Here is a 20810-nt window from a genome sequence, read left to right as displayed (position 1 = left end):
CCCTCCCTCCCTCCCTCTCCCTCTCCCTTCACTTTTCCCTCTCTCTCCCTCTCCCTCACCCTCTCCTTTTGCCAGTCTGGGGCTTGAACTCAAAGACTAGGCCCTGTCCTTGGACACTTTTTCCTCAAGGCTAGCATGCTGCCACTTGAGCCATAGCACCATTTCCAGCTTTTTCTGTATATGTGGTACTGAGGAATCAAACCTAGGGCTTCATGCATGCCAGGCAATTACTCTACCACTAGGCTACGGCTAAGCCCCTGCCTCATGCCTTAAATGATCTAGAGCATGTCTCTGTGGTATGGTAATGTACTGATCTTGTTGGGAGTGGTTTTAATAAACAATTCAGAGTAAATTCAGGGTAATATAGATAAATTTCAAATTATTAGTGAACAATCTGTTTCATTCATGTCATTTGTTTTGGTTTTGGTTGTGTTTTGAGACAGGGTCTTACTATGTTGCTTAGGCTGGCCTGGAACTCTCTTGCTGACTCTGCCTTGGGAGTGGTGCTATCACAGGTTGGGGGCCCTACCTCTCCTGACAAGGATGGGTTGACTAGTTTGAGTTTTAGTTTCCAAATACCCTCTCTCTCCATGTTTATATAGTTGTGTTTTTTTACATAATTACGCATAAGTTACTAAACTTTTTTTTCCTTTATTTTTGTGCTGGTATTGAACTGAGGGCCTCACACTCTGGCTTAGGTTTTTTGCTCAAGAATGGTGCCACGTTTTTGGTGCCTATTTGGAGGCAAGAGTCTCAGATTTGTATACCTGGGTTTGTTTTGAATCTTGCTCCTCAGATCACAGCCATGAGCAGCTGTGTTTATGGGTGTGAGTCACTAGCCACAGGCATAAATAAATAATTTTCATAATGTAATTCTTTTGATCAGTGGCCATTCTCATGCTGAAGATTTCTATCTATCTAACTGGACTTTTGCGATTTAAAACACCTTAAATGCTCCACCTGCAAGATTCACCAGCTCAATACAAAACTGGAGTCTAATTTAGCTCTATTATGGAAGGCTCTAATAATAGAGCCTGCCACTGAAAGGAAATGCCACAGCCCACTGGTACTGGAGAAGCTCCCCGTGTGAGGGAGGCCCTACAGCTTCATGTCACACGCCCCAACTCCATTTACGTAGGAGTATTTGATCTCATGATTACATAAGGGTAGATTAGTTAATATTTTCTTGTTCCTGTGTGTGTGTGTGTGTGTGCACACCACTACTGAGGCTTGACTTGGGGCCCAGACTCTGTCCCTAACCTCTTTGGCTCAAGATTAGCATTTTACCACTTGAGCATCAATTCCACTTCTTGCTTTTTGGTGGTTAATTGGAGATAAGAGTCTCATGGACTTTTCTTGCCTGGGGTGGCTTCAAACCACAATCCTCAGATCTCAGCTTCCTGAATCTTAACCATCTATAGGCCTAAGAGAATAAATCTACTTGTTGAGATTTTTTGTTGTTGTTACTGATTTTTTTGTCAGTCATGGGGCTTGAACTCTGGGCCTGGGCACTGTCTCTGAACTCCTGCTCTATCACTTGAGCCACAGCTTCACTTCCAGTTTTCTGGTGCCCAGGCTGGCTTTGAATTGCAGTCCTCCTATCTCACCCTCCTGAGTAGCTGGGATTATAGGCGTGAGCCACCAGGCATGAGGCTGACTGTTTTTAACTGTTTTTGCTTGTTTGATATTTTATTGTTATTGTAGAGATGATGTACAGAGGAGTTATAGTTTCATGATTCAGGTAATGAGTACAATTAGTGCACCAAGACAATGAAGTAATAATCTTTATGTGGAAAATATAGATGTTTATATTCCAATATGGTTCAATATCAAAGTGATTAAAAAAAACAGAATAAGGTCAGTGTCAAAGTTTTTCCCCTTAAAGGGTTGAAATTAGTGCCTAGAACTATAACAAAGGTCTACAGCTATAACCAGTGTTGTTCTACTCTACTTACCTGCATAGCTCTGCCAGTGACCATGTTAAAATACTTCTAACCTGGCTTATCCCAAGAGCTGCCTACTGCCTTGTCTCCACCTCTTCCTAGTCCAGCCACAGAACAGACCACATCCAGCAGAGTAGAAGCTTGCTAGACCTGCACTAGAACTGTGGCCTTAGGTTTGGTCACAGGTAAGCTCAGCCCTGCTAATAATTACAGACAACATTCTCAGTGTTCATCTTACCTGCAGCAACAGTAACAAGAAGAACAATAGTGGATATCCAAAGTGCACAGCAGCTTTATTTTATTACTTACTATTGAGTGTGGTGTCTGGTTTAAATGACCAGGTATAAACCAGCCAGGTCATGAGGCTGGGGAGAGCCTCATCCCCTGGTCTAACTCTCCTAATTATGCATCCTGATCTCTTCTTCATACACACAGATCTTTTATTACAGCCTGCTTCATCTTGTTTTGTCCTCTTATGAAAGTATGTTCCTCTTAATGAAAGTATGTTCCTTAAGTCTTAGTAAAGTCTGTGCTCACAGAACATAGTTGGTCTTCCTGAGCTGGTGGCAACATGAAAGCCCTTTGGTGTTTTTGTTTTGTTTTATTTTATTGTTTTTGTTCCTTAAGGAAGGGCAGAATAGGAAACTGATATTGACATTGTTACTAGAGTTATTTTGTGAACTTTTACTAAACTCTCAAAGATAAAAACAACTTGTTTTAAATTCTGGTCTTTGGAGGGATGGTTTCTTCTTATCTTTGAAATCAAGCAACCTAATTTTCTGAGGCTTGTATCTGGTATCTGAATATTTGCCTTTTTTTTAAGCATTTTATTTTATTTTATTTTTTGCCAGTCCTAAGGCTTGACCTCAGGGCCTGAGCACTGTCCTTGGGCTTTTTCCTCAAGGCTAGCACTCTGCCACTTGAGCCACAGTACCACTTCCAGCTTTCCTATGTACATGGTACTGAGGAATTGAACCTGGGTCTTTGTGCATGCTAGGCAAGCACTCTACCACGAAGCTAAACTCCCAGCCCTGAATATTTGACTTTTAAAAAGTCTCTTGGTCTCTCTGGTTACAGTATCACGAACACAGTGCCTGCTTTGAAACTTAAATGGGTTCACATGAAGATGTGTATAAGAGAGCTCAATAAATATAGTAGAGGACAACAGTTCCAGGATGTAGGGTAGAAATAAATCCATACTTATTTCAGTTAGAGAAGGGAGAAAAGTACCATACTATACAGATCATCAAATTAGAGTATAGTTCTTTCCTCTGAAGAGAGATGGTTTTGTTCTCCACAAGATGAATGAAGCCTTTCTAGTTATGTCATTAGTGCCAATTACTTGGCAGTAGTTGGTGACTCGTAGGATTTGTAGAACCCAGGAGTTCTGGGTCATTATCCTGAGATCTGAAAGATGTATTGTGAGTGATAACCCATTGCACTGTTTCCTCTGAGGACACAGTGAGTCATGGCTCTTATATGGTAAACCAAAGGCTCTGGGGTATCGATGGCTTTAAGAACTTTTTTTTGTTGTTTGTTTTTAATTATGAAATGTCATCCAGTGGAAGGCCATGCCTTGAAGAGGTAAGAGCACTAACATGCTTTTGTACCTATCATTGCCTTTTCATGGTTTACATTCTCAAAATTTCAAGTTTCTAGGGCTGGTGGCTTGGCAGAGTGCTTGCTTAGGTGCTAAGTTCAATCCCCATAAATAAGTAAGTAAATAAATAAATGTTAGCCTCTGCAAGCTAATTTCAAAACTGAATTAGAAATATAACACCCTTAAAGATGGAGAGGGAGAAAGCAGAAGAGACTGGGTTACCCCTTATGGCACCATGTGCTCTTCAGATCTGTGAAGGGGAGAGGGTAACAAGGAAGAGTTGGGTGGGAGAAAATCCCCTCATATTGAGTTGGATGTGTTAGTGTATACCTGTAATCCTGCTCTCAGGATCCTGGCTAGTTCAGGAATATCATTACAGGTTAGTCTGGACTACATGTAAGACTTTATCTCAAAAAAATGAGAGTGGAGGGGTGGGGGAATGGCCTTGATTTGCAGCAGCGTTCTTAGAGACCAATGGGCTTGTTCAAAAAACAATAGGACATCTAGGACAGGACAGAGATAGGCCAGGACTGTACCTGATATTCCAGTTCACCAAGTTTCTGGCTAGAAGCAGCCAGGAACTTCCTTTGTATCCCTAGACTAGCATCCCTTCAAATTTACCATTGAGTATTGATCACCAAAGTGCCAGGTTCTAGGGGCACATCCCTGAGCTGAATAGAAGCAATTCCTGTCTGTTAGGCACACTAGAGGGTGCTGTAAAAGCACAGCAGGCCCTGTCCCACTTTAGGTAGGGTGCTCATCAAATACTCACATAGCCCTCTGGTAACCTGAGCCTTGCAGGCTGCAGGAATATCCAAGTAGAAAATCCCTGGGCTTCAAGTGTGAGAGTACAGGGATGGGATTGTGTGGGATGAGGTTGAGATGAGCAAGACTGGGTAAGCCAAAACATTAGCCATGGCCAGACTTCTGGTCTTCTTTGAAATATAATGAGAAAAACAGCTAAGTTGGGGGAGGGAAGTAGTGAATACTTCTAGTAGAGGGGGCTCTCCTTTCTAAGTGGAGGGTCATTTGCTGATATGCTGGAAGGTAAGTCAGGAATGATCTGTAATGCCACAATAATCCAGGCAACAGATGGTGGAGACTTGGAACTGACTGGAGATACTTTGGGGTAGAATCATTTGGACCTACGAATGGCTTCTTAGTCTATTGAGAGAAAAAGAAGAATCAGAGATGTCACTCGAGTTTCTGGTGAGATGGAGCATGAAAGGAAATTAAGAATTCCGTTTGAGACATGAGTTTATGATGCTCATTGCCAGGTATGTTGCACTTGAAGCACATGTCCAGAGGTATATGTGATTCTGGTAGAGGATTAGCGGTGTCAGTATAAATATATTTACTCCTCAGAATGGGCTGAGATTGTAGATTAAAGAAATAAGGATCCTAGCCTTGAGCCCTGAAACCCCACACCCTGGGGTGATGTAGAGGAGAAGGCAGAAAAAGAGAGAACAGGAAGGGATAGAGTCTACAGAGAAGAGAGCCTTAAGCAGGGAGCTATCACTTCAGAGGAGAACAAGCAAGATGAGGAGAAGTCCAGGCATCCTGAGGGTGTGATGGATGTGGTGTCATTGAACCAGAGAGAAGGGTAGAAGCCACATTTGTAGGTTACAGAGGAAATGAGATGTGGGAAAGCAGAACCAGTGTGTGAGGGCCTCTTTCCAAGAACTATGTTGTGCCAGGAATTTGGAAATGGCTCCTTACCAGAGGAGAATGTGGAGTTGAAGGGAGTCTGGTTTTTATTCATTCATTTAAGATAGAGGTTGTAAAAGAGTATAAGAACTAAGTATTCATTCCTTTTGTCTTAGAGAACTAAAAGAAGTACAAAATCCCTGGATGCTCCCAGGTCAAGACAAGGGTAACTTAGACATCGGCTTCTGGTGGGCAGAGGGGCTCTGGATGGTTAGTCCTGAGTCAGGTTCAGAGGAAAACATAAACATTGAAATTCATCAGGACATGTGTGTGTACCCAGAGCAACTGGAGGACCCCTTAATCTGCATGGAAGTATGGCTGGAGCAAGAGGTGAGGGGTGAGGTACTAAATTTCAAGTTAGAGTAAGAAACCAAGAAAAGTGAGGTGTCAGAATCTGGCAGACACCATGCTTCCTATGTACCCCTTAAAAAACTGCTCCAAGCTGCAGAGTATGGTCTACAAGGTATCAGAATACAAAGAAAGCCAGAAACGTTCTGTAAGAAACACTATGGAGAATATTTGGGTGCAGATGAAAGGCAATGGAATCAGGGAGACAGGTTAAAGTAGAAGAACCATGCTGGCAGCAGCAGCAGGTTCCAGTCTAATCTTTCCAAACCAAGACAAGCAAGATGTAGTGCAAGTAGATGTCCTCTCTCTGCTTCTTTACTAGAATATTCAGTTTGTTCAAACTGTGGAGAGGTAATTTTGTTTTTTTGTTTTTTGGTTTTTTTTATTAGAGAATATCTGAGAACAGGAGTAGAAATACAAGGATCTCTTATCTAAATCTGATTCTTGCAAAGAAGAAAAATTGTCTCATTGTGGAGTTCTCCATTATAGACAGGAAAGATATCAAGATTATCTGTTGGAAAATGTGTGAAAAAAAGCAACCTCTGGGCCCAAATTCTAGTAGGAAGACTGCCTATTCCTCAAGAAGCTCTGAAGGTGGGATGAAGATCCCAGAGGCTAGGGAAACTTTAAGCTTGCTCCACTAGTACCTGGTTCCCTGGTTGACAGTAAGAGGGAAGTATGGTGTTAGAGGAATGGATCCCACAGAACTAACGGGAGAAGGAACAGTCCTGGGCCAGCGCACCTAGCTCTTTCATGAATATGAGCTGCTAGCAAGACACCAGACTGCACAAATCAATAGGAACTGGCAGGAAAGCCATCAGTGCCTTCAACGCTGAAAGACTTCCAGATGAGGGACTGACTATATTTGGAGATCAGGAATTAAGGATGGAGTAGAATTACACGAAGACAAGAGCTGACAAATGAACAGGACTTTGCTAGGTTGGAAAATCCTGGAAATGGTGGGAACTTTCCAGAAAACATCCAGAAAGCATCTGTTTTTCTGCTAGTCACAAATATCCCTAAACTCTTACTCAGCCATGGCCCGTGAAGACCTTGTCCATTCACATCTAACACAGAAAAGCTCTACTTTGAATATACTAAGCCTTGCTCTTACTGGAGTTGTGGCTGCTTACACAGCAGAATGTGCCCTCAACTGATGTTGTAGCCTTGCTAATTGGCCAGATTTATTCCATTAAAATGGGTGGGCATACAGGCTGTTATTGTTTTGTTTTTAGCTTTTCAGGTGCTTCTGATTTGTGTCCAAAGTAAAAAAAAAAATACAAAAGTAATATGTGTGTGTGTGTGTGAGTGTGAATTTAGAAAAGCATAACACTTTGTAAAGTCTGTATTCAACGTGATACCCATTTTCTTCTCACATGAACAAGTAATTCCTTTCTACTTCTCTGTGTTGTTCCCAAAATTAAAGAGACTAAAACAAACATGGTTAAAAGAGAACACTCTTTATAGTGGCTGTACAAAATATATTTAAGTCTCCTGGCCCTAACGTGTTATTTTTCAGGACACTGAAAAGATACTCAGATTTAAGTGAATACCTCTGTGGGTTCTAAAAGCTTGTGACAAATGACATTAGCTAAAAGACAGATCAAGGAACTGTCAAAAGGCAACTTGTAGATAATACCAGCCAATAGATTTGAGTCTGTCTCCTAGAAAGAACATGACAAAATTCTAAATTAAAATTGCAGTTTTAGGACTGGGAGTTTGGCCTAGTGATAGAGTGCTTGCCCAGCATGCACAAAGATTCCTTGGTACCACATACATCGAATAGCTGCTGTGGCTCAAGTGGTAGAGTGCTAGACTTGAACTCAGGCCCTGAGTTTAAGTGCCATGACTGGCAAAACAAAATTGCAGTTTGGACTGAAGGTGTGGTTCCAGTGGTAGAGTAGCAGATGGACAAGAACAAGGCCCTGAGTGTAAACCTGAAACAGATAATAATAAAGCTAAATGCAAGGTGTAGTTGGTATGGTAGCCCTACCTGCTATTTGAGAGGCAGACATCAAAGGATGTCAGTTTGAGGCCATCCTGGTGAAAAAGTTACTGAGCTCCCCTCTCTCAATTAGCTGGATATGGTGGCTTGGGCCTGTCGTGCAGTTACTTTATGCTGTCTTAATCACAGATGTAGCAAGGGTTAAACATATTCCCTGACTGAAACTCATCAAGGCAAGAGGATAAAATGGAGTCAAGAAGGTTCATTTATTATATAGTGATTTAAGCTGTGTGCAACAGAGACCTAAAGTATAGATGGCTTAGTGATACCAGTTCACTCCTCAGTCCCCTCTCTGAGAGCTGCAGCCCAGGTCTGGCATGGTGTTTGTTCGGTACTTGGATCCCTGTCTCCTCATCTTCAGGGACAGCCCCCATCTGCAGCATCCATGTGGTGGACAACACCTACATCCTTCATTTAGGCAGAGAGGGGAAGGAGATGTCACTGCCAGTACTAACACCACACACAGACACACACAGACACACACAGACACACACAGACACACACACACACACACACACACACACACACACCACACACACCCCAGCTGCAAAGGCATGGGAAATACCTTTCTTTGGGGCATCTAGAAAAACCAAGATTCCATGAAGAGAAAGAGGAGAGAGAACATAAACAATGGGAATGACGAGCAGTCTTGTCAGCCTATTTCAGGAGGACACAGTTTCAGAAGAGGCAGTGGGTGGTCCAGAAAGGGAAGAATCATCACCCATCTCATGCTAAGCAGGGCACTGGGCTTCAGGAAGCTGAGCCACCATCAGCAAAGCTTGTGATCTGGCTTTTTCCTTTAGAGGGCAGTGGTCAAGTGGGAGGGGAACTCTAGGCAGCCTTGAGCACAGAGTTCCTAGGTGCAGCCTAGCATATCATAGACCCTGTTGTGGATGGGGTGCTAGCCCGAAAGCCCAGCCCACAGCAAAGCTAAGTAAAGGAGAAACCGGTTTTCCACAGGCGCCTTTTCAATTTGTACACATTATGCTTTTCTTTCTTTCTTTCTTTCTTCCTTCCTTCCTTCCTTTCTTTTTTCCTTTTTTTTTTTCATTACATGCCTCGCTTGTCACCAAAGCAGTTAGAATCAAATCCTGGATGTTTTTCTTCTACCTTTAGGTTTAGTCTATTTCCTCAGTGCTCCTCCCTGTTATTGCTCTAGATGCTTAAAACAATTCTCAGGAGCATTTGAACAAGCCCATGTAACATCCCCAATTCTGTCAATTTTCCTTTTTAAACAAAGGACGCTGTTTTCTGCTTTAAAAAAAAAAATAAGCCTGAGACAATTCCATCTTCAGGTCCACATGGCGCATCTCTAGTTGGCAGTCTGGTTCCACCTGTGTGGAACTGTAATGTGTGTGTGTGTGTGTGTGTGTGTGTGTGTGTGTGAGAGAGAGAGAGAGAGAGAGAGAGAGAGAGAGAGAGAGAGAGAGAGAGAGAGAGAATGATACTAGCAACTACCTTAACCAGCTGCAAGCATTAGCCACCAGCTTCCACTCAGATCAGAAACCCCCCTGCTTTCAGCACTGCAGGATTGACAGAACATTCATCATCCCCTGTCAGCTGCACACTCACCCTGCTAGGAGATAAATAATGTCATCCCACTTTGGTGGTGAAAACCTTAAGGCTCAGAATGGTTAAGTGTCAGAGAATGAACTAAAAACTGTGTCCAATCTGTGTGGCTGATGTAAGCTGTCTGAGAGCTGTCTGTAGTTAGAAGAGAATGAGTATCTATTTTTAACCATGTGCTACATTATCCCTTTCTTCTCCTCATAGCCCAAGATTTGTCCTAAACTTTGATTTGATGGAATTATTTTCCACAGTCCACCAAGACAGGCTTTGACATTCTGTTCTGTTTCTGGGTCTTGCTTCACTTTGAGCTGAACTCAGCAGGCACAGATGTTTCCTTTACAGTTTCCAGGCCTGTGGTTTATTCTCTACCTGAAAATTTCTTAAATGCTATTTAAGAATCAGATACTTAAGACAAAAGGAACTATATATAAATATTGCCTGTCCTGAAGTCTTCTGAGTACTTCATTTCTAATGGAAATGATGAGTATTCTAAAGCAATATGAGCTGCCACAAAAGATTTTTGAGAAGAGAAGAAAGCCCAGAAAAGAGAAACTTTTTTTTAAATCAGTAGCCAGTTTTCACAAAAGTGCTTTAGCCAGCTGAAACATTTGCTAGAAAACCTATTTCTTTATTAAAAAATAACCAAGAGTTCATCATTGTTTCAGAAGCTTTGGAATAAGAGTAAATGTTGAATCTGTTTGACATGAGCATTTTAAATGAAAAAAAAAATAAGGGTGTGTGTGTGCAAGTTTTATAAACTCTAAGAAACTTTAAAATGGTGTCATTTATAATGTAAAATTAATGCAGTTGAAATTCAGGGTTGACTCATAGCTCCCACATTCCTCTTCAGTTCTCTTTAGCTCAGATGGCTTTCTTTAAAAAATTAGTGATATCAGCTAAGTGGGACTATTTCCCACTCCTACCCACAGAAAAAAGAGCTTTTGTGAACATGTCAGCTCTGTTCCATCATCCCAAGCCACCATGGCGTGCAACAGGGGTGGGCTGGGTTTCCATCCTCCATCACCAGCACTGCACAGGAGCAAAACCCTCTTAAGATCATCCTAAAATTTCCATCCTTTTAGGCCATCAGCCTGTCCTTTAGATTCAAAGAAACTGTACCCAGAGGGCATCTTTGAAGTCCTCTGATCCATCTACTTTATTCTGAGCATATAGAAGCTAAAGCACAGACTGGCTTAGTAACTTATCCAAGGCCACCCAGATGGTAATGGCAGGCAGAGACTAAAGTCCAGGACTGTGAGGCTCCATCTGTGGTCTTTCCATTGCTTCCCAGAGAGGAGATGATCTGCCCCCAAATCATTTGTCCCTAGCCCTCTCCATATCTCCACCTCAATCTTATTCCTCAGCATAGTGCCTCTATTGGTGTCAGGCTTAAGTTAATGACAAAGCTGTTGCCATTGTCCAAAGAAAGCCCTCCAGATAGGTCTGCTATCATCTCTCCCAGGTCTTCTCATTTCACTTTTTGCACTCAGTTTAGGCTTCACCAAAGTAAGTGTTACTGTTTGCCTGTTGCCTCTACACATTCATTTTTACTGCCACCTTTATATAAAATGGAACCTACCAGAAATGGTCCTTCTCCATTTTCTTCTGTACCTTGGGTTTTCCTGTGTATTAACCTCACTGCTGTCCTGTCTCCAGACTCCTCCTCAATCCCTCAGCCTTAGCATTCATAGCCAACATTGTGCATTCCAAGGCTGGTTGTCTTTACCTGACTGAAAACAGTCTCACCTAGCTTCCTTCAATCAACTCTCCAGAGATGCTTTCCTAAATCCAATAGCTATGAAAATCTAAACATAGTTGGCTTAGACCAAGAAGCATCCACCACCCCAGACTCTGGTTCTGCTGTGACTTAAGGTGTATCTGTTAGACCTGCTTCCATTACTCCCAAAAGATGTCTCCATCACTAAGCTTCTGTGTGCTTCCTCACTCTACTCTTTCCAACAGACCACTTCCAAAGAAACCCTGTTTCATCTTTCTTTTTCTTTTTTTTTTAAATGTATCTTCAAGGATTTGTATAACAGGGTTTCAATTCAGCATACCAGTTTATAAGTACAATGCATCTTTATAGATGATACCCTTTCATTGTCCTCCCTCCTCTCTCCCAGCCCTACTCTAACCTTTAAGGTACCTGATTCCATACATACATGAATATCATGACTACTCACCTTCTTGTCTCCCATCATCTGACTGTTCCTTGACCTTTCTCAGACCCCAACCCAACTTGTGTCTCAGCTTCCTGGTATACATTTTATTAAACTGTAAGTTTAGTGAGTTTAATTGCCCATAAGCATTACCTTATTGGTATCCTCCCCTGCATATTCGGTCAGCTTATTTGTGTGTGTATGCATATGACTCTGTGTATGTTTTGTGTTTACAATTTAGATTTGAGTACCACATATGAGAGAAAACACATACCATTTGTCTCTGGGAGCTGACCTTGATTTAATATAATTTTCAAACTGTAAAACTTGGCAGTTGTCCCTTCTCTCATAAACTCTATCTAGTCTTCTTGCCTGGGACTAAGGACCAACAGATCTGTGTTGAGATCTGCTTTCGCTGAAAAGTAGAATCCTGACTAGCCTGCAGATATGCAAAGGGTAGCTAAAAGCAAAGTTTGACATTCTTACCTCCATTTTGTATCTGTCAAATTGTCTCCGAGTGTTCCCCCTTTTTTTGGGGGGGAGGTCAGTCATGGAGCTTGAACTCTAGGCCTGGGTGCTGGCCCTGAGCTCTTCAGCTCAAGGCTACTGCCCTACCCCTTGAGCCACAATGCCACTTCCAGTTTTCTAGTGCCTGGGCTGGCTCTGAACTGCAATCCTCAGATCTCAGCCTCATAATTAGCTAGGATTACAGGCGTGAGCCACCAGGCCCAGCTGGAGTGTTCTCTCTTTAGCCATCTTGGAATCCAGGACTGATGAATAAACATCCTGCAGCTACCCCCTGCCAAGCTTCAATGACTCTCTTCTTACAACAAGGCCCCATCTGACCAATCCTGAGTTTATGAATAACCAGACTACACCTCCAGGCACCAGTTTCCTTGGGGCCCCGTGGGAGTCCTGGACTGTTTAATGACTATGTAGACTTATCACTCCCTGCCCAAGTTTTCTTCTACTGAAGCCCAAAGTTCATGTCTATACTAGAAGATGGTTTAAAGTGCTTACTTTGCATCTTCCCATGGTGCACTGTGTCTCTCTGTCCTTCACCCCTACTCATCTGCTTTTGTCATAGTGAGTGACATGGAGTTATGGCACCATACTATTTTTTCTAGCTTCTGCTTTACTGTGCCCCAGAAGCTTCTTCTCAGCCTAAACTCAGCTTCTGTGATGCATGGCTGGTGGTTCCATGTCTTCATTCCAACAGCCCCAGTGCTTTTAGCCTTGTGCAGGGACAGGACACATGCCATGGCTTTGGAAGCTGCTTGGAAGTAGGGGTCACCTTCAGCTAAGTCTCCCACACAATATCTACCATAATATGTAACTGCTGAATGGGATGAATCCATCTCAGAATTGCACTCAAATTTTTTGGCCACCATATCTTACTCTTGACTCATACTAGACTTTTAGTCAAATAAGCTCCTTAAGTTTTGTTGTTATTATCTTTTAGTGTAATCTTTAGCTAAGTTAATTCTCATCCAGCCTTTTCTTCTACACACTTCTCAACCTGTTGTAAAGGAATTCAGTTGCAAGAAGACAGAAGTAACGTTTTGAGAGGTCAGGTTGAGAGTCTTTATTGGAGAGCCAGCATCTGCAGGTGGACTCCTATCTCAAAAACCTGCAGCTCCTTGAATATACTTGATCCTATTAGAAAATTGAGCCATGTGAACAGGAGAGGAATGGAAGTGCAGAAAAACAGCATCAACAAACCACATCAACTCCAATGGAGAGCGGAAGTGGAATGCCATGGTGATTGGAGGAGAGCCTGGAAACTCAAGTCATGGCATATTGGTGCCTGAGCTGGTTCAGGCTAAATAGTGTCAGGGACAGGGGACAGGGTCACAGGAAACTTGAGAGTCTCACAAGTTGAGGCATAGAACTGAAAGGTCCAGGAACCTATCATCCAAGTCCCTGACCCTATCATGAAGACAAAAATGGCACCAGTTAAACCCAATTTCCTATCATCCACCATATGACCAAGATGGCACCAGTTAAATCCAGTATCCTTATTTCAAACTAATACTCAGAATTTTTTGGTTAACTTGTTTTAATTTTCATCCATAGTTCCTCTGAGGTGTTCTAGTCTCAGGTTTACCTAGCTTATTGGTCTTTGATTGTTCTCAGCAGGTGTGATGATATTGACGAGGTCCCATTGATGTTGATGATAGTTGAACAGAAGCCCCCAGTAGCCTGGTAGCTTGACATCTCATTCTCAAGTCTGAAAAAAAAAATCTCAGCAGTCTTTGGATATAGGTCGTTAGTCCTCTTAATGAGCCCCCATTCATCATGTGTACAGACAATGAATAATCATCTCTAATTCAGCTCATTGAGAACCAACCATGGACAGAACAGTGTGCCAGACATTGTATAATACAAAACAATGATTAAGATTTGGCCCCTGTCCCTTTTTGAGCTGCAAAGAGAAAACAAGATAAATGTGCAGAGAAATGCAACTCTGTACAACGTGACACAAATCTCAAAGAGTGAGTCAAAGGACCCTGGAGAGTTCTGGTGAGTGGTCCCTTGAAGAATGTTTCATAAGTGGAGATAGGATTCCATCCAACTTGCTGTAACAGCCCAAATTATTGGTTTTGGTGGTGGTGATGGTGGTTAATGGTTTTGGGATTTTTGTGGGCTTTTTCTGTTTTGGAGTTATCTATATTTTTGTGTGTTTTTAATTACTATTAAGTGGTTATATAAAGGGGTTAGAATTCCACAAATCAGGTTATGAGGACAATGCTTCTCAGGCAGTGCCACTCCTCTCTTCCTTCTCCTCCATTTTTCTCCTCTATTTCTACCCTCAAGTTACATAGTGGTTTTGATTTTCTGAGACAGATCTGTTTGACTAAGCTGTGTTCCATATTCTCTTCCATTCTTTTCTTTTGCATACTTGGGAACTGAACTAATATTAAGAACTTGTTTGTTCTCCGCGTGCTCACACCTGTAATCTTAGCTACTCAGGGAGACTGAGATCCACAGGATTGAGGTTCAATGCCAACTCTGACAGAAAAATTCAGAGAAGGACAGACTCCTAAAATAATCCACAAAAGCCTAGATTGGGGGACATGGTTGGGGTGGTAAAGCTGCCTGCCTAACAAGCATGTGGCCTTAAGTTCACAAAGTTATTTGTTCACTGGCCAGGCTGGCCTCAAATATGAGGTCATCCTGAATCAATCTCTGTAGGGCAAGTTCTCCTAGCCCTGTCGTCAAACTATAGAGCCCTAAATAATGGCTCTACAGTTGGGGTAGGTAAGTGATCCAAGTTCAGTTGCTCTGCCCTCTTCTGCAGTGTGTTCAGTGATCATTCTAATCCTCACCATCTCCCAGTGGGAAGGAAGGGAGAGAACAAAATGGATCACCAGTGACATCACCAAGAATTCTCTATAACAAAGTCTCATCCTGAGTCACAAGCCCCCAGGCAGCAGAAGCAAAGTCTGGGAAACCATCACTTTAAGTAGCCATGCACAGCTAAAACTCCTGCATTGGAAGATGAAGAAAAAAGACAGTTGGGCAGGTATCTGGCAGCCTGTCACAAAGAGAGAAAATTCCATGTGAAGAACAAGACTGCAGAAGAGGGAGGTGATTGATGATAGCTCAGAGGAGTGGATGATATCAGACAACGATCACACAGAAAAGAATTAGAACTCTGAAAGAAAGAGTATGTTTCGGAAGGTGAGAAGGAGTGATGACAGGATTTTCACTCAGAGGGAGGACAGAGAAAGGTAAAGGTGGAGGTAGAAGGGCTCTATGAAGCATTTCCTTGCCCAGGTCAAGAGTGTTTATCTCCCAGGAATAGAGTGAGTCTTTCCATGGAGAACAACGAGCAATCCCACCAGAAGGAGAAGGCATTTTGTTCATGGTGTGTATGTGTGTGGGTGTGTGTGCGTGTGTGTTTCAGTCCCGATATTCCTTTCTGTTAGAATTCAGTAAAAGCATTTTCCAATCTTAAAATTATGTGCCTCATCTCCCCTTCCCCTCCCCCATCTCACCAAAGGTATTTAATGTGTTTGTTCTGAAAATGCAACATCCTCTAGATTTATGTGTACTCTGATAGGAAATGCTTTGTGTAACAATAAAAACCACTCCCTTTGTTGCTTTATGTCCTATCCATGAATGATATTTCAAGTCTGTTAAACAGTAAGTGGGTTTTTGTTGTTTTTCTCACAAAGCAAATTCCAAGCCCAGAGTCTAAGCCTGCAACTCCTACCAGCTGGTCTGGGCTGTTTAAAGAATGCGCTTAGCTAATGGTCTTGTCAAGCAGGCCCCTTCAGAGAGGGTACCTGGAAGGGTCTCTAGTTGATGATCAGCAACCTCATGCCTCTGTCTGAGCACATGGCAAGCACTGTCACAGCTATTTCATATCAAGTACCCTGTTCTGACTCTTGCATAAGGATTTATGCACATTTTCTTCTTTTCACCTCTTTCCTTTTATAAATGAGAAAATTGAGTTCAGAGAGGCTGAATGGCTCTTGAAAGGTGACCCAGGATTTGAGCCTCACTCTGGAGCCTGAACTCTTAATGTCTACATCCTACTCCTTGAATGGTCTGCTATTGTCTGGAGTCTTTGTCTCTGTGCCTCAGGCCTTGCAAGCTATGAGATGATGTCACTGGGAGGAGTTTGAGGAGATCCAGTAGGGACCAGGAACAAACCTTAGGAGCCTAGATCTGAAGGCAGGGAGAGGGAAGCATAAAATAGACAGGGCAGGTTAGGGTATGTGAAGAAACAGAGAAGGCTAAGGGAGAAAACTGGGCAATTTCTGACCTTGCTGCCTAGCAGTCATGCTATACCACATGGAAGTGAAGAGTGCAGGCTCTGGAGCCAGGGAAGCTGTGTAATCCTAGTTAGCCTTTCCATGCTTCAGTTTCCCAGATGCAACATGAGCATAATAATACCTTGTGATTTCTTAAGGATTAATTATGTCTGAAACAGAGGCTATTATCTTACACTATCTTCTTTCCCCTTACCTCCCCCCCCTCGCATTTTTTTTTTTTTTAAAACAAGGTCGTACTATGTAGCCCAGACTGACTCATGGTCCCCTTGCCTCAGCATCCCAATGTGTTAGGATTACAAACATGTACCATCATGCCCTGTTTTGTCTTCTTTTTCTCTTCTAACAGACTGTGCACATAACTACACAGAATAACCACTGTACTTTCCAGCTTCCCTTGCAGCTAGAAGTGGCCATATAAACTATGTCCGCCAGTGAGGTTTAAACACAAACATTGTGGCTGCTATTGGCAGAGGGTAGCTAGCATGTACTATATACCTTATTTTTCTTAGTTGTTTCTGGGGTTACCATGAATCCTGATTGGCTCTCAGACCTTAGGACAGCAGATCTGAATGGAAGGCTTTGGAACAGAGCCAGTCCTGATTGTCATTGCTAACATAACCTCTCCTGGAATGCCCCCCCCCCCGGCCACCTTTACTGTCTAGTTTCTTCCATCCATCATGAAGTTACCTACATCATTTCCTACATGTTTTACAGCCTAGTGGCCTATTTGTCTGATTCTACTGGTGACTCTGTCTTGGGAGTCTTCAAGTACCTACTAGTCCAATGGTATGTGAGATCATTTTTTTCTTTTCTACAGTACTAGGAGTTGAACCCAGGGCCTCAAACATGCTAGGCAAGTGCTCTACCACTTGATCACTGTTCCTGTCCCATTAGAAAAAAATTTTTTTGGTTGGTCATGGGGCTTGAACTCTGGGCCTGGCACTGTCCCTAAGCTCTTCAGCTCAAGGCTACAAGTCTACTGTCCTACTACTTTGAGCAACAGTGCTACTCCAGTTTTCTGGTGGTTAATTGGAAATAAGAGTCTCATGAACTCCCATGCCCAGGCTGGATTTGAACCTCGATCCTCAGATCTCAGTTTCCTGGGTAGCTAGGATTACAAGCCTGTGCCACCATTTTTGAGACAGAGTCTCACTAACTTACCCAGATTGACCATCAACTCAAGTTCCTCCTTACTCTGCCTCCTTAGTCTCTTGGATTATAAGCCTGCACTATGATGCCAGGCCATTTTTTGCAGGTTTAGTCTTCGGTTTCTATAAAACTGTACTCCCTGGTTCAACCTCTGGCCATTTAAATTCCTTCTATTTCAATTCATTTTAAGAAGAAGCAGGTCCTTCCTTCAGCTGGTCCTTGCTCTTCTGGATTCCTCTTCTGCTTCATGTTCTCCCCCCGCCCCACCCCAGTTGTCTGATCTCCTAGTTTCATCTGCGATTCACATGCCGATAACTCAAGCCCAGACTTTTCTTTCTCCTCTGATTCATATTTCCTGGAGCTGCCGGTCATCACAAGTGTGTCATATGAGTCTGAAACACCAGGTCTAGAGGTGAATTTGATCTCTTCATTTAGGGCCTTTTTCCTGCCTCGCTTATGCATGGGAGAAGTAAGGTTGGAAAGGGCCTCCTAGAATGATATATCACTGGCAAGAACAGGACCACTAGCGCTTTAAGTTTTCAGGAAGGGAATTGACATGCCCAACTTCCGTCATGATGCTATTGCCACCAACACCATTTCCTTTCCTAAGCTCCCTCCTCTACTTTCTCCTTTTCCTTACTCCTCCTCTCTTTCTTCTCCTCCTCTCCTCCTTTTCCTCCTCCTCCTCCTCCTCCTCCTCCTCTTCTTCTTTTCTCCCTCCTCCTCCTCTTCCTCATCCTCCTCCTCCCCTCTTCTTTCCCTTCTCTCCTCCTTCTTCTCCTTCCTCTTCCGCTTCTTGCCCTTGTGCTCAGGCACAACTGCAGTGTTCACTCGGCTGCTGGGCACTGGATTCCTATGATAGGTGTAGCAACGAAGAGTATCTGAGCCGCTTCCTGTAGGGAGGCCTGTGAGCTGAGTGTGTGGAGCCCTAGCCATTCAGCCAGTGGTCTCTGCTCTGCTCATTGCTGTCAGTCTTCCAGCATACAGCCCCTTCTCTGTAGCTTTCTCATGGTTGGGGAGAGCAAGCTTGCCTCCAACCGTATGTTGCCAGGTGGATGCTTTACAGTGAGAAGCCCAACTCTAAGGCACAGACTGTGCATTAGCATCAGCTCCTCCAGAGAGAGCTATTTTTGTCTTTCATCTTCAGGGACTGTGTTCCAAAACAGGGGAGACAAGTATCAGAAGAAGAACAAAAAATAGCCAATGTCCCCAGCTTAGCAGAGCAGCAAAGCACTACTGTTCCAACCAACTTTACTCCCATCACCACCACCACCACTCACTGCCTCTGCAGCCCCAGAGGACAGACCAAGGTGGAGGCAAGCTGCCCTTGGCAAAGCACCATTCCCTCCTCAGGGATCTTTCCGTGGGATTTCTCACCACACACTTCATGAAACAGGATTTGTTGCCATGGTAACTAGGCAGTCACATGATGGCCTGGCTACTTGAAGTGGAGGAAAACAGATCATACTGGGTTGGGGGAATAGAAGGAAAATGTCTCTCCTCCTACCTCTGCTTCTTTTTCCTTAGGTGACCTGGATGGCCTCAGAGATCTGCATCCTTTAACCTCAAGCAATACATTTCTTTCCCAATGAGCTTATTGCAAGTTTTCCCGGAGGGTTTCTTCTGGTTTCAGGAAAGCCCTCTCCCCCTCCCCAGTTCCTTCTTTTCCTAGTCCCCCTGCCACACAGGGTGCTGGAATGAAATATCTGAATGGAGTGGGAGGGGGAAGAGTGAGGCCTACACTGCCTGAATCAGCTCTTATTTAAACTCCAAGGAGGGCATGAGTCAGGGAATTTTGAAGCTGTGATACAATCCGGGGAGAGGGAGAGCCTCGCCCAGATCCTAAAGGGACCAGGCAGATTTTATTTGCCTGGTGGAGGGTCGGTAAACCTTCGGTTTTGGAGTCCCAGCACTGGGTTCATGGTGACTATCTCTGGTGGAATGTGCTGGGTATGACTCCATGAGCACTGTGTTGCAGGGCAGACACAGGCTAGGTTTAGTGAAAGTCTTCAGAGGACACTGCCTCTTCCCCCATCTTTCTTCTTTTCCTACAGTCTTAAGCCCGGTGAGTCTAGAGTCCCATGTCTGCTGGGAAAAGTCAGTGAGTGGGTGCACCTTAGCTGCAGCAGTAGCGCAGGCTCCTTGGCACATCTGTGTTTCTGACAGTTACAGATTGCCCACTTCTGTGGGTTCAGATCACATTACATCGTTCCAATTCCATCACATTTCCTTCTTGGCAAAAGCAGAGTCTGAGTGGTAGAAATAAATCCAGGAGAGTCAGCATAGGCAGAGCTTGGGAGGGCTTCTGCCCTCTCTTAGCCAGGTACCTCAAAGAACTTCCTTCAAAGATACTGCTTCCACAAGTCAAGTGTTTGGGGGAGAAAGAGGCAAGTGTTAAGGGATGCAGCCTCATAGAGCAAGGGCCAAGGAGACCCTTGGGCTCTCTCCCTTTGAATGGGGGAGAGGGTGTATAACTCAGACTCCAGGGGTGTGTAAGTCTTTATCCAGGAGAATAGAGGAAGTTAGAACTTCCAAAATTATCTAGTAGAATCTGTATTTTATGACTTGTTTTTGGATATCTTGTTTAGAACATATTACATTATATATAATGCTATCAGGCAGGACTAGATTTGACTAAGATTAAGGGAAAGGAATATGAAAAACAATAGTGTCTTATTAGGAGATCGATTTATTTTTGTCTCATGTAAATGAGTCTAGTGGTAAACTGGTAAACTGTCTTCTCTGGCCTAACATCTTAGTCACGTGGTTTCCACTTCATGGTCCAGCCAACACACCCATATTATAAGCAGTAGAAAGAGAAAGAAAAAACTGTTTATCTTCCCATTGGGATTTTTTTTGTGGAAATGGTGTCCCAGACATGCCATTGGCTAAAATTTAATCATATGACCAAAAATACAAGGGATTCTGGGAAATGTAGTCTACACTGGTATGTCATGTTCTAATTGGATAATGCAATACTAAAAACTAGAAAAGGAGGAACTCTGGGATACCCCTAGTAGTCTTTACTATAGTAATATATTACAAGAATAGCACATGAGTAGACTTAGAGAGAAATGAACGTGCTGTTGGAGACACATAGAATTTGTTTTTGAGGGGAATGGAGTTTTAATGTAATTGCTATAGATCATATATCCTAGATAAGTGCATTGTAATTGGTTGACTGAGGGGGTACAGGATTTAAAAAATCTACCTACTATGGTTCAGATACATGTTCCCCAAAAGCCATTGTCAAAGACTTGATCCCTAACCCTTAGTGCTATTGGGAGATAATGAGACCCTTAAGAGTAGGTCCTAGTTGGAGGAAGTTAAGGTTTTGGGGGCTTGTCATTTAATGAGATATTGGGATCCCAGCACTTTCCTGTCTTTCTGTTTCCTGGTAACCATGAGATGAGCAGTTTCCTCAGCCATGTGCTCCCATCCGCACGTGCTATTTCACTACAGACCCCCAAACAGTGAGCTCAACAGACTGTTGATTGGAACCTCCAACACTGTGAACCAAAATAAACTTCTCCTCTTTATAAGTTG

This window comes from Megascapheus bottae, chromosome 9 (assembly GCF_031878675.1).
Source record: "Megascapheus bottae isolate mThoBot1 chromosome 9, mThoBot2.hap1, whole genome shotgun sequence".
Classification (NCBI taxonomy): Eukaryota; Metazoa; Chordata; class Mammalia; order Rodentia; family Geomyidae; genus Megascapheus; species Megascapheus bottae.
The sequence above is the reverse complement of the archived record's forward strand: the minus strand, read 5'-3'. Positions refer to the sequence as shown.